This window comes from Perognathus longimembris, chromosome 5, assembly GCF_023159225.1.
Source record: "Perognathus longimembris pacificus isolate PPM17 chromosome 5, ASM2315922v1, whole genome shotgun sequence".
NCBI lineage: Eukaryota > Metazoa > Chordata > Mammalia > Rodentia > Heteromyidae > Perognathus > Perognathus longimembris.
The window spans coordinates 52,892,463-52,904,757 of record NC_063165.1 but is presented as its reverse complement, the minus strand read 5'-3'; the positions used below and the strand labels follow the sequence as shown (position 1 = coordinate 52,904,757).

The 12,295-nt window shown below is 44.7% G+C and overlaps 1 pseudogene; it reads right to left on the bottom strand.

Moving 5' to 3' along the window:
• The window catches only part of LOC125351099, a 64,930-nt pseudogene extending 56,463 nt beyond the window's left edge, over positions 1–8,467 (bottom strand).
• Positions 8,468–12,295: the final 3,828 nt, after the last annotated feature.

The window sequence follows — 12,295 nt, the reverse complement described above, 5'->3', positions numbered from 1 at the left end:
AGTGCCAGCAGCAGCAACACAACACAAGGCTCCAGGGCACTCCAGCCATCTACAGCCAGAGAAAGGATCCCACCACTAGCAGAGTGCCCCAAGGGCATCAGAACCAGACCCAGAGTGAAGAGAGTGTAGGAGAGGGCGTGAGTGCTTGCAAAGAAGACATAAGACTGCAAGGAAAGAACCAAGATCCATAATCTAAATTAGAAAAACAAGGCAGTCAACTTTTTGTTTAGAAAATACGTTCTCATTTCTGGGGCCCATCATAGGGGATTCTGTGTCCAACAGAGCAGAGAGGGTAAAGATGCATGTTGGAGACTTCACTTGCAATCAAGGTGGAGGTCTTTATTAATATGACAAGTCCCTCACTCTAAACCTTTATTAATGTTCTGGGTGATCAACTTCAGAAAACTAAATTTCAAAAGAGCCCAACCCAAGCTCAAAAGCCAAACCCATGTGCAGCTGCTGAAACACAGACTCATAGCAGTGATCAGGGGTGTTTCTGGAGAGATTAGAAATTATCCTGACCTGTATATAGAGTTGTTTTCGGTTTTTTCCCACTTGTGGGTCTTGAACCTGGGGCCTAAGTGCTGTCCTGAGCTTTTTTGCTCCAGGCTAGCACTCTATCACTTTGAGCTGCAGTGCCACTTCCAGTTTTCTGGTGGTTAACTGGACATAAGAATCTCACGAACTTTCCTTCCCTGGGCTGGCTTTGAACCATGATCCTCAGATCTTAGCCTTCTGAATAGCTAGGATTACAGGCGTGAACCACCAGTGCCCGGCTTGTATACACCGTTTTTTACCTTATCACTTTTTAAAAATTAGATTAAGTTGTAGTCTACGTACAGAAGAATGCGCCCTTTTATGTATAGTACTACAAAATCTGACCAAGGCTTAGTTATATAATTGCTATCCCCCATCAAAGCATAAAACAGTTTCATCACTCCTGCATACGCATGCCCTTTAGAGTCAGCCCTTTTCCCACTTGCCTCTGGCAGCATTTCTGCCCCACAAGTTTGTCTTTTCCAGAATTCCATGTGATGATAAAAGAACACAAGTGTGTAGAGAGGCTGCCTTTTTAGCTCTCATCTAGGAGGGACTTCAAGGCAGAGTCTCACAAACAGCAAGGATACTGGAGTGGAACCCCTTGAATAAAGCCAGGGCTCCCCTGCTTAAGAAGTGGGATTCAGAAAACTACTTCTTGGCCTGGGTATTGGGCACAGGGTGGGCCATTGACTTTGGCCTGCACATTCTGTCTGTTTGGTACGAGTGTGTAGACAGGTCTTATAACTGCCAAGGTAGTATGGGAATCCTGAGCCCAGATATTCGCTTAACCACTGAGACTGTTTATCTTTGGGGAACAGCAGGACCCCCTGAAGGCCTCACACACACAAAATTATAAAGCATATGCAAAAATCAAAAGCCAGGAGCAAAAATCACCAGATTTGACCAATAAACACAAGGAACGAAAATGGAAACAGAAGTCTAAGAGGGACTTTAACTGTACTTGAGCTTTAAAAGAAATTATAGAAGGAATATACTGAAAAGGAAAAAACAAAACATTGGAAAATATAAACCAAAAATCAAAAAAGCTATGAATGATTTTAAAAATTCACATAAAGAATGTCATTGATTCTTTAAAATTAATGGTCAGGCTTTATAGTAACTAAACAACTTACAGAAGCATTAGTGAGTAGGCTGAGAGAGCTAAACAAATTACAGCTATGTAGAAATAGGAGGGATGACAGGAGAATTAAGGGGCATGAAGAAGTCTGAGAAGCCACTCTCTGTACCTAAGAGGCACGTGGAAAGAATTTAGAGCCTAAGGAAGATGCAGTGTTTAAAGACAATGGCTGAGGTCTTTTCAGAGAGTAGGAAAGACACACGGCACTGAATAAGCACACTAAGCCCAAAACATGACAAATAGACATCAGTCCATATCTCCAAAGAATAAAAGCTGAATTCAATAAATACAGATTAGCCACAAAAGAATGGCTGCCAGATAATGAGCAGAATTTCTGTCATCAACATAGACCCCCTGAGACAATGGATTTGTATCCTAACTATGCTAAGGAAAATTTCCCCCTAGAGGATACAGTGCAGATCATTTCCCTCTATTCTTCTCTTTCAAAGAAGGGGGTTTTGTTGTTGTTGGGTATTATGTTATGTTTTGTTTTGTTTGCAGTGCTGGAGATGGAATCTAGAGATTTATCATTGATAGGCAAGTGCTCTGCCATTCAGCTACATCTCCCCAGCTCTTCGATTTCAAAATGTCTAAATTTAAAGGGTCAGTAACTCCCAAACAAGCTCTCATTCATTTCAGCATGTCTCTGAGTATATGCTGGCCAAAGAGAAGAATTTCTGAGAAGGCAGGATTTGGTAGAATGGAACTACTAAATCCAGATCATATGGTTAGAATTTGGTATTGAAGTAAACTATCACTCATAACATATAAGCACATCAGTTATACTGAGGAGAAGTAAATATATTTGGGGTATATGGAGACAGTTTAGGACTTAGAGATCTCCCTTGAAAGAAGTGGAACTAGTCACTGATTTGAGGGCAGGAGATGAGTCCAGAAAAAAAAATGAGTGATTTAACAAAACAAAACAAAAAGTAAGCATCACAGTCTGCTAGGGCCACCATAGCAAAATGCCACAGTGTCTTATTATACTTATTTATCTAATCGTAGTTAGATGACCTTCATGTACAAGTCTCAGTGTCAGCAAGGCAGGCTTTTGTCATAAACTAGCTAGATGGAACCTGTCTGCTCTACCTAGATAGAAATCATGTAGAGGAGAAGTCCCTCCAGTTCTTCAGGACCTTTGGCAAGTGCTTCTGAACAGTGCACCATGTCAAGAAAGCACTGGAAGGGAGGGCAGAAGCATGAGGTTCCAGGCCTAGAGGGTTGGACTGAGACCAGAAATGTTATATACCCTAGACCAGAACTCACCATGCAAGGTGTCTGTCTTCACTGTTGCAGGTTGGTGTCAATAGTGCTTTCCCTGCCACCCACTATAGTCAGCCAATGTCAGCCTGACTTGAACCTTCCTTATTGTTTGCCCAGGTTTTTTTGGCTGAGGTTAGTTTCATCCCTCCAATCCATTTTGCCTCCAGGCTACCACCTCCCTTTCCCCTGCACCAACCCCTGACACTCTTGTCCATGCTCCCACTACCATGGGAACCAGTTGTCAACCCCACTGCTGCCTCTGCTGTTGCTTCTCTCCTTTTCTCCATGGTATTAGCTTAGCTAACTTAGCTTACTAATGATGAGAATCAAAAATAGGCAAGGCAGACCATTCAAGAGAAGACATTGCTTGTTTTTTGCTGTTGTTCTTTGTTAGTTTTATCATCATAACGGCATTTGTACTCAGCCTTGTACACGCTAAGGCAAGTGCTCATGCTTTTGCTAAGCCTGCCTTAAACTATAGCCTCTTCCTCTTCACTGGCTGAAATTACCGGCATGAATCACCACATCTGGCTTTTTTCTATGTTTTGTTATGCCCTATTTCATTTTTAAGATGGAATCTAACATTTTGCTCCCTCAACTTTCCTATATCCACCTCTTGAGTAGCTAGGATTGTAGGCATGAGCCAATGTGCCCAGCCTTGAGAAGTTTTATTTGTATCTATTGTTGTAATGCCAAGAGATACCACAGGAAAGAGCACAGTAGGGGAAGTGCAATATACACAAATACTGCTAAGTGAGCTGATCAGGCAGTGTACCTACACCAATCACAGTACTTCCTTCATGCAAATGAAGGATTGCATTTTTACCAATCATGGCACAGTTCTGGTCCCTTATGCAAATAAAGAGCTTTTTATACCGGTCACAGTTTTCTGGTGGGCCACTAGGAGAAGGAAGAGCTTCCCCTCTGGCCTAGAAGTGGTTTCTGTGGTGGCAAAAGTTTGGTGCAGGGTGCTTTCTGGGCCATATTCTGGAGCTAGAGACCTGGTAAGATAACAGTCCAGTTGCCTAGCTGGTAATCATTTCTCCAAGGCAACTGGAGCATCTGGGATTTATGGAGTTAAACTTCTCCAACCCTGAGCAATTTAGCACATCGAAAGGAAGTTTACAACAAAGGCTTGTGAGTAACAGTGTTTTAACAGTATAACTGTGCTATAATAATGATTAACTCCTGCCTCAATGCTCCTGGGAGAGGTAGGTCCCTACCATCTGATACTGCTGCCTTCCTTTGAGGTCTTAACCTCTATGCATTACATGTCTGTATCCAAATTTCCTCTTCTTAAATCAGGGCCTACCTTATAGAACTTGTAACTGAATTACTTCTCTAAAGGACATCTCTCCAAATGCAACTACATCCTGACATATTGGGAGGAAGCTCAACATGAAATTTGAGGGGATACAATTTAATCCCTAAGTATAAGGAAAGACATCAGTGAGTTCTAATTAAGTGTTGGAAGGCTTATAAACAGGAGAAAATAAAATACTGACTATTCTGACTTATGATTAATGATTATGATTACTGATTTTTCTCCTCCAATTTTACATGGCATGAAACTCAAACAAATTTTGCTATTTTCCCAGGCTTTTGATGTATGTTACTGTACTCTCTCTCTCCTGGCTGGGCAGTGGCAATGAGCTACTCCCAGTCAGCCATCAGGAAGGGAACAACCCATGCTCTGCAGTGGACCATTGCTAGCTAGGATGTTTGGTGAAGTGTAGTCAATGAATTTTTAACTTAGGACATTTCTAACTTATAATGATTTATTGGCACATAAGTCCTCTGTAAATCAAGAGCAAGTATACCAGAAGTGGCAAAAGGAAAATGATAGAACTGTCAAAAGTTATTTGCAGCACAAACTAGCAAAGGAGACATTTCTAGAACATGTAAAGACTTTCTACAATCTAGTACCAACAATGCATTCAACCCAACAGAGAGGGGAAGCGAACTATAAAGAGGAAACTCATAGAAGGAACACAAATGGTTGGTGAGCTCATGAAAAGATGCTTTCAATTCTCAAACACTCAGAGAAAGCAAAATTAAACAGTATTACATTTCAGTGCTGAGGTTTTGGGAAAAAATTTAAAAGCCTGGAAATTCTATTCTCTGTGAGAATACAGGAGAAAAGGGAACCTACATACACTGTCAGTGGAGAGGTGGGTAAGTTAGCAGAACCATTTGTTCTAGGTACAAGTAGCTCAGACCTATAATCCTAGCTAACCAAGAGGCTGAAATCTGAGGATCACAATTTGGAGCCAGCCCAGGCAGGAAAGTCCATGTGACATGCTCAATTAACTAGCAACAAGCTAAAAGAGGTGGTGTTTCTCAATAAGTAGAGCACCAGCCTTGATCCATAAAGCTAAGGGACAATGCCCAGGACCTGAGTTCAATCCCTAATAGCAGCACACACACAAACACACACGTCTTCATTGAAGATATAAACATCATAATCCCTCTCAGTAAACTTGTATATTAAAAAGAGTCTTTGTAGAGCTGAATAAATGGATGTCATGAGATGGAGGGCAATCCCAGATTACCCGGATAGGCCTTACATGTGATCTCATTTGTCCTTATGAGTAATGCAGAGGAAAAGTTGGTTAAACTACAATGAATCCATATGAAGATAGATCAAGGAAATGGAAAGGTGCTGGCCTTGAAGGCACACTGGCATCCTCCAGAAATGTAAAAGGCAACTAACAGATTCTTCTCACAACCTTCAGAGGGAAAGTGGCACTGCTAACACCTTGATTTTATACTTTATACTTAGGAGTATAACTACATGACAATAAGTTGCTTCTTTTCTTTCTTTCTTTTTATGAATACAATTTTTTTTCAAATTTTTATTATCAAACTGATGTACAGAGAGGTTACAGTTTCATACATTAGGCATTGGATACATTACTTGTACTGTTTGTTACCTCATCCTCTTTTCTTTCTTTCTTTTTCTCTCTCTTGCTTGCTCCTTCTCTCTCTCGCTCGCTCCCTTTCTTTCTTTCTTTCTTTCTTTCCTTCTTTCTTTCTTCTTTCTTTCTTTCTTTCTTTCTTTCTTTCTTTCTTTCTTTCGTCGTGGAGCTTGAACTCTGGGTCTGGGTGCTATCTCTAAGCTCTTCAGCTCAAGGCTAGTGCTCTCCTACTTGAGCCACAGAGCACCTTCTGGTTTTTTGGTGGTTAATTAAGGAGCTAAAAGTCTCACGGAGGCTGGGGATGTGGCCTAGTGGCAAGAGTGGTTGCCTCCCATATATGAAGCCCTGGGTTCAATTCCCCAGCACCTCATATACAGAAAACGGCCAGAAGTGGAGCTGTGGCTCAACTGGCAGAGTGCTAGCCTTGAGCAAAAAGAAGCCAGGGACAGTGCTCAGGCCCCAAGTTCAAGCCCTAGGACTGGCAAAAAAAAAAAAAAAAATAGGAGAGTCTCACGGACTTTCCTGCCCAGGCTGGCTTTGATCCATGATCCTCAGATCTCAGCTTCCTGGGTAGCTAGGATTACAGGTATGAGCTACCACACCTGGCTTGGTTGCTTGTTTTAAACCATGTAGCTTGGGGTAGTTTTTCTTAAAATAGTCCATGTGCTACCATTTTAACCATCTCCATAAGCATTGGAACTTTCTTTGTGGCACTTAATGTATAAGTGAGAGTCGGGATCAGGCAGGCTGACTCTAGAGCTATCCTCCTCTACCAGCTCTATGACCCCATCTTTCAAGTCAGGTGGCCCAGCAAAGTCAACTACCAAGCAGGGAGGTATGTCCACTCCTTCTGCACGTCAGAAAAAAAAAAATGCTACAAGTCTTGGCTCAGACATCTCTCCATGCCGGGCCCCCAAGCAATTCCAAGAGAAAGAAGCAGAGTTCTGTGGAAACTGAGCTGGACAGGTGGAGCCAGGCGAATCACACATAGCCAGGCGGATGGAGGGGATCTAGTGTTCCTGGTACTGCAGGCCTTGGAGAAATGTCACCCTAACCTAGCCCATTAGACCTATTGTAAAAATCACCAGGAACTAGAATCTTCCTATAAGAATGGCTCATTATAAAAAAAAGAAAAAGAAAAAGAAAGGAAGAAGGGAAATAGTTCAAAGCACTGCTTACCCAAGAGCTGAACTCAACAAAAGGAACATTAAATGAATTCTGAGAACGCAGGTGTTTGGCAGCTGGGAAGCTACCAAGTGAATCTAAGAGCACCCATCAGACTCAGGACCCAATTATCCTCCCTTTAGGACACTGGGCTCTTCATTGATCCCTTCCCTGTGCTTTGATCTACTCTACCCACCTGCCAGGTGGCCTGTCTGGGAAATGTCACTTAGGCTACCCCTCACACTGCTGCATTATTAGCTCACAGACCCATGGCTCCACAGAGGCCTCGGTCACACTGACACACAAGCCCTCCTCAAACTCATTCAACATGACTGTGATTCCCAAGCATGCCTGACATACTCTCTGGACACCACGAGACCTGGCTGTCATCTAGAAAGAACTCAAGATTAGCAAGGCATTGAAGTCAGCTTGCACACAAACCCTCACATAGGCAGACTATGTTAGGACACAGACATAAAGGATCTAAAAATAACCATTTATGATTAAAGTCTCTACTTTGTATTGAGCACTTGGAGAGCTGTGCACTGGCCCCATCTCATTTCTCACAATGTGCATTTATCTTTGCAGTCCCTTGCTCCCAGCTGTCTGGGTAAGAGGCTCAGGATTTTACTTAAGGAGGCTCTGAAAGTCACTATGAGCCCAGGGACTGATGAGTTTCTGGTCTCCTACATCCTTCAAGGGGCACCAAGGCGTCACTTTCCTCCGATTCTCTTCTCTTTAACTTCCTCTCTCCATACCTTGGGGCCCCACCTTGTCTTGTGTCTGTTCACCATCTCTTCCCAGGATGTCCCAGTTGTCCCAGGTCTTCTTTTTTCCTAAGCTCAATATTAGTTCTGCCTTTCTGCTACTGACTGCCCTCAAAGAATGAGGATGCTTAACTGTCAGTCCTGAAAGAAGTAAGGGGCAAGGGGAGAGGATTGGACAGGAAGAAGAGGACCAAGAATCTCTTCCTGTCTCCTGGTTCAGGGATTAAGAGATTGAGGAGTCACTCTGGGGAAACTGAGGCTCTCACTGGTCCAATATCCTGCTCCATGTCACATGATTCACACCTCACACTACATGCTTCTGAGGGCCTGCTGTGTAAGGGAAGGGTCCCCATTCTGAGGAGCTTACATAGGTAAGTCAGGCATGCCCCTGACCTCCCTGCTGGCCCACAGCCTGCTGCTTGGCAGGCTGCAGCTCCTGCAGGTCTGAAGAAAACCATCAGGGCTAGTTATTAAGTAACCACTTCTGAGCTCTCCCTGCTCCCTAGGGGAACCTCACATTCTCCATCCACAGTTCCACTTTGCCAGTGGTTCTGTCTCTCGGCACAGGGGGCGCTAATGAGAAGCTGCAGGCTCGCGGTGGGAGACCGGGGCAGGCTCTTTCCTGTTTGTTCCCTGTCTGCTTCCTGCGGCCTTCCTGTTTCTGGGGGCGTCATTCCAGCAACTGGTCCTAACCCTGGCCCACTGTAAGCAGTTCCAACCTGCCCAACAGCTGAGCTCAGTTTGCAGTTTCACAGAAATAGTTGCATGTCTCTGGCCCCCAAGAAACACTATCTGGTTGGTACCCCCTGCTCAGTCTGGTAGCCATGCTTGTGGTCTTTGGCTGAGCTCAGAGGCCCTGTTGCTGTCTGGCTGAACCCCTTCCTCAGGTACGAGTGTGCAGGATCCCTCCTTTGTCTTTCTAAACACCCCCCTATGCTCCCTTAACCATTGACTTGGGAGCTCTCTTTATAGGTAGCCCCATTGTCACAAGGGTCTTTCCATTTATCCTTCCAGCTACCTAGTTCACCTAAACCTGAAAGTTCAGTATGAAGTTCTCTTTGCTTTTGTTACTGGGCCCTGCTAATGATTGCTAATAGATTGCTAATTCTATTGTAAACTTTTTCAAAAGTCCTCTGACCTCTCTACTAGGCACCCTTCATATACAAAGTTGCTCCTCCCACATGCCCCATTCTGTATGATTCAGCAGAGCTGTCAGTGACACTACTCCAGCCCAGAGGACCACATGGACACAGCCACATACAGGAGAAAGAGGTTTATCTGAGGGGCTGACAAGGCCATCTCCCTTATGGGAGGGGAGCAAAAATAGTACCTGTCCCTATTCAGGGGGATCTTTGTAACAAAGGAGCTAGAGGTGGGAGGAACACTGCATACACACCTAGATCTGGGTGGAGAATAGGAATGCCAATCTACTCCAGAGAGACCAACAAGAGCCCGGGGAGAGTCTTTGTGAAGGAGCTATCCAGCTGGGAAGTGAAGTGGGAGGGGCTGAGGACCTGAGATGGAGGGCATGCTAACAGGAACCAGGCCTGGATGGGATGATGTGGATACCAGGGCGGCCATGTAGCCTTGAGCAGCCGAGGAAGCCCTCCTTTGGAATCTGCAAACACTGTGGCCTCTTTCTTCTAGGTTAGGGTCACCAATGGGGAATTTAAATGGTGCTGTGGGCAGCAAGGCCTTTCCCACTAACCCGGGTCACACTCATTCTGGTTATCATCTGTGTTGTAGAAATCCATAAAAACCAAAGAAAGAAACAAGATTTAGTGCCAGGGAGGAAGGGAAATGGAGAGGAAGGTGGAGAGGGAGAAGGGGACTGGAGGGGCAGATAAGAAGGAGGGGAGGGGGAGAGGAGAGAGAGAGAGAAAGAGGGAGAGAGAGAGAGAGAGAGAGAGAGAGAGAGAGAGAGAGCAGTGGGACTGAGCCTTCAATCCAGTCCTTCCTGATTTCCACTTCACCCCCTGTGTTTCCCAATTTCTGGAGCCAAAATTTCCCTTTTTGTGTTTTAGTCATCATGAGTTGGATTTCTGCAACATTCCATCACAAGCTCTGACTAGGATGGCTGAGGCCAAAGTTGTCTAAAATCAAGGTGAGTCAGGGTTTGTCTAGTCAGACTCCTCACCAGGTATAGCAACCTAGCCCAGTGTTTCCACTATACATTCACCGTTTTATATGCATCCTGTTCATGAGAGCACTGAGCCACTGGGTCAAGATGCTTAAACAGACACAGCTGAACCAGGATTGAGTCCAAGATGTGAAATCTAAGAGGAAACTGGACAATAAAAGAGTAAAAATGTATAGCCCACCTACCTTCTGGAGACGTGGGCATGGCCCTATCATATTCACTTGTGAGATAAGTCTTACATAACTAGAGAGTAGCATTAATAGCACTTACTTTTCTAATGGAGTTCCTTTTGGGAACATGGGACTTCAGAGCTTGCTAGGAAATAAACACACACACACACACACACACACACACACACACACACACAAATACAGTTTTCCCTTCCTGCAGGGTTGGGTTAAAAGGATCCTAAAAACTATTTAGGGGGCTGGGGATATAGCCTAGTGGCAAGAGTGCCTGCCTCGGATACACGAGGCCCTAGGTTCGATTCCCCAGCACCACATATACAGAAAACGGCCAGAAGCGGCGCTGTGGCTCAAGTGGCAGAGTGCTAGCCTTGAGCGGGAAGAAGCCAGGGACAGTGCTCAGGCCCTGAGTCCAAGGCCCAGGACTGGCCAAAAAAAAAAAAACTATTTAGCTCAAACCCCACCCCCTCCCCTTTACCTCCCAGGTTAGGAAACTGAGACCTCATCTGAATTATGTAGTAGGGAACCGAGCACAGGTCTCATTCCTAGAACAGAGCAGAAGGCCTCCCAGCCACTCCCTCTGACATTAGTCTGACCATTTGCTGTAAGGCCCTCACAGAGAAAGAGAGAAGCCAATGCTTTGGATAAGCCTTTTTCTCCAGCAAAATGCCAGACTGGAGGTGTGGCTAAAGTGGTATTGTGTCAGCTACTAGCAAAAAAGCTGAGCAAGTGCAAAAGGCTCTGAGTTCAAGCCCTGTTACCATCACAAAAGCAAGGAAGGGCCTGTCATCCCAGCTATAGAAAGAAGTGAAAAAGATCACCCTTGTCCCAAAGCCTGAGCCTAACTTGGAGTTATTTTCCAGTTTCCTGTATTGAGATATGTTCCATTTCTCCCACATACATTCCTATCATCCGCCAGGGCTAGCACTCTACCACTTGAACCACAGCACTACTTCCAGTTTTTGAGTGGTTTCTTGGAGATAAAAGTGTCACACAGGGCTGGCTTCAAACCACAGTCCTTGTATCTCAGCCCCCTGAGTGGCTAGGATCATAGGCGTGAGCCACTGGCACCAGACTGACTCTAGATTTTTAGATCAGATCCCAGGTTTACTTTTTTCCTACATGTATGCACTAGGGAATATTACATGATCCCTCTGAGTCCCAGTTTCACCCTCTGTCTTCCTTGTGGGAAAGATGGAGTGGGTTAGTAAAGGTGAAGTGCTTTTAGAACAGTGCCTAAACAGTAATTTACCTGCCACCTCCACAGTAGTCACCTGCTCTTAATCATCTCAACACTTAAGTCTTAGCACAGTATAAGTTTGTTGCCCTTGTAAACAGTTCATTGTTGATACTTCTTAGTGGAAGGTAATTTGTCCCATGGTGAGAAGAAACTCGGATCATTGTATGCTAACTCCATCCCCTAGCACCTAGAATCCTCTGTCCCAAGTAATAGAGGGCAAAAGAGAGAGGACAAAGGAGAGAGTGAGGAGCACCGGTGATCTCCTCAGGCCTCAGCACACAAGCTTCCCAAGTCACTTCTGCTCACAGTCCAATGGTGAGAGCTGCTTACATGGTGGGCATATGTGACACAGAGCGGGGTTGTGGAATGCCACCACCCATACTATGAAAGCACTCTATGGTCAGGTGCTGGTAGCTCACACCTGTTATTCTAGTTACTTAAGAAGCCAAGGTCTAATGATCACAGTTTGAAGCCAACACCAGGCAGGAAAGTTTATAAGACTCTTACCTCCAATTAACCACACCAAAAAGCCAGAAATGGAGCTGTGGCTCAAACAGTAGGTCACTATCCTTGAGCAAAAAATGCTCAGAGACAATGAGAGCCAGCTCTGTGTTCAAGACCCAAAGTACTCTCTCTTTCTCTGTCCCTCTGTCTCTCTGTCTCTCTCTCTTACACACACACACACACACACACACACACACACACACACACACACACAGCCTCAGCTGCTATTACCCAGGCTATCTCTCAGTTCTTCGCATGGCCTCTCCAACAGGCTAAGAAGCCAAGGCCAGAATTACAGGATTGCAGAAGCAAGGTATCACAAAGCCCCTTGAGGCCTAGATTTGGAACCTACCTCCATCACTTGTGCCACATTCAGAACCGGACATAAAGCCAGTCCATGCCTAGGAAGTGGGGAAACAGTCTCTTGTCTCTA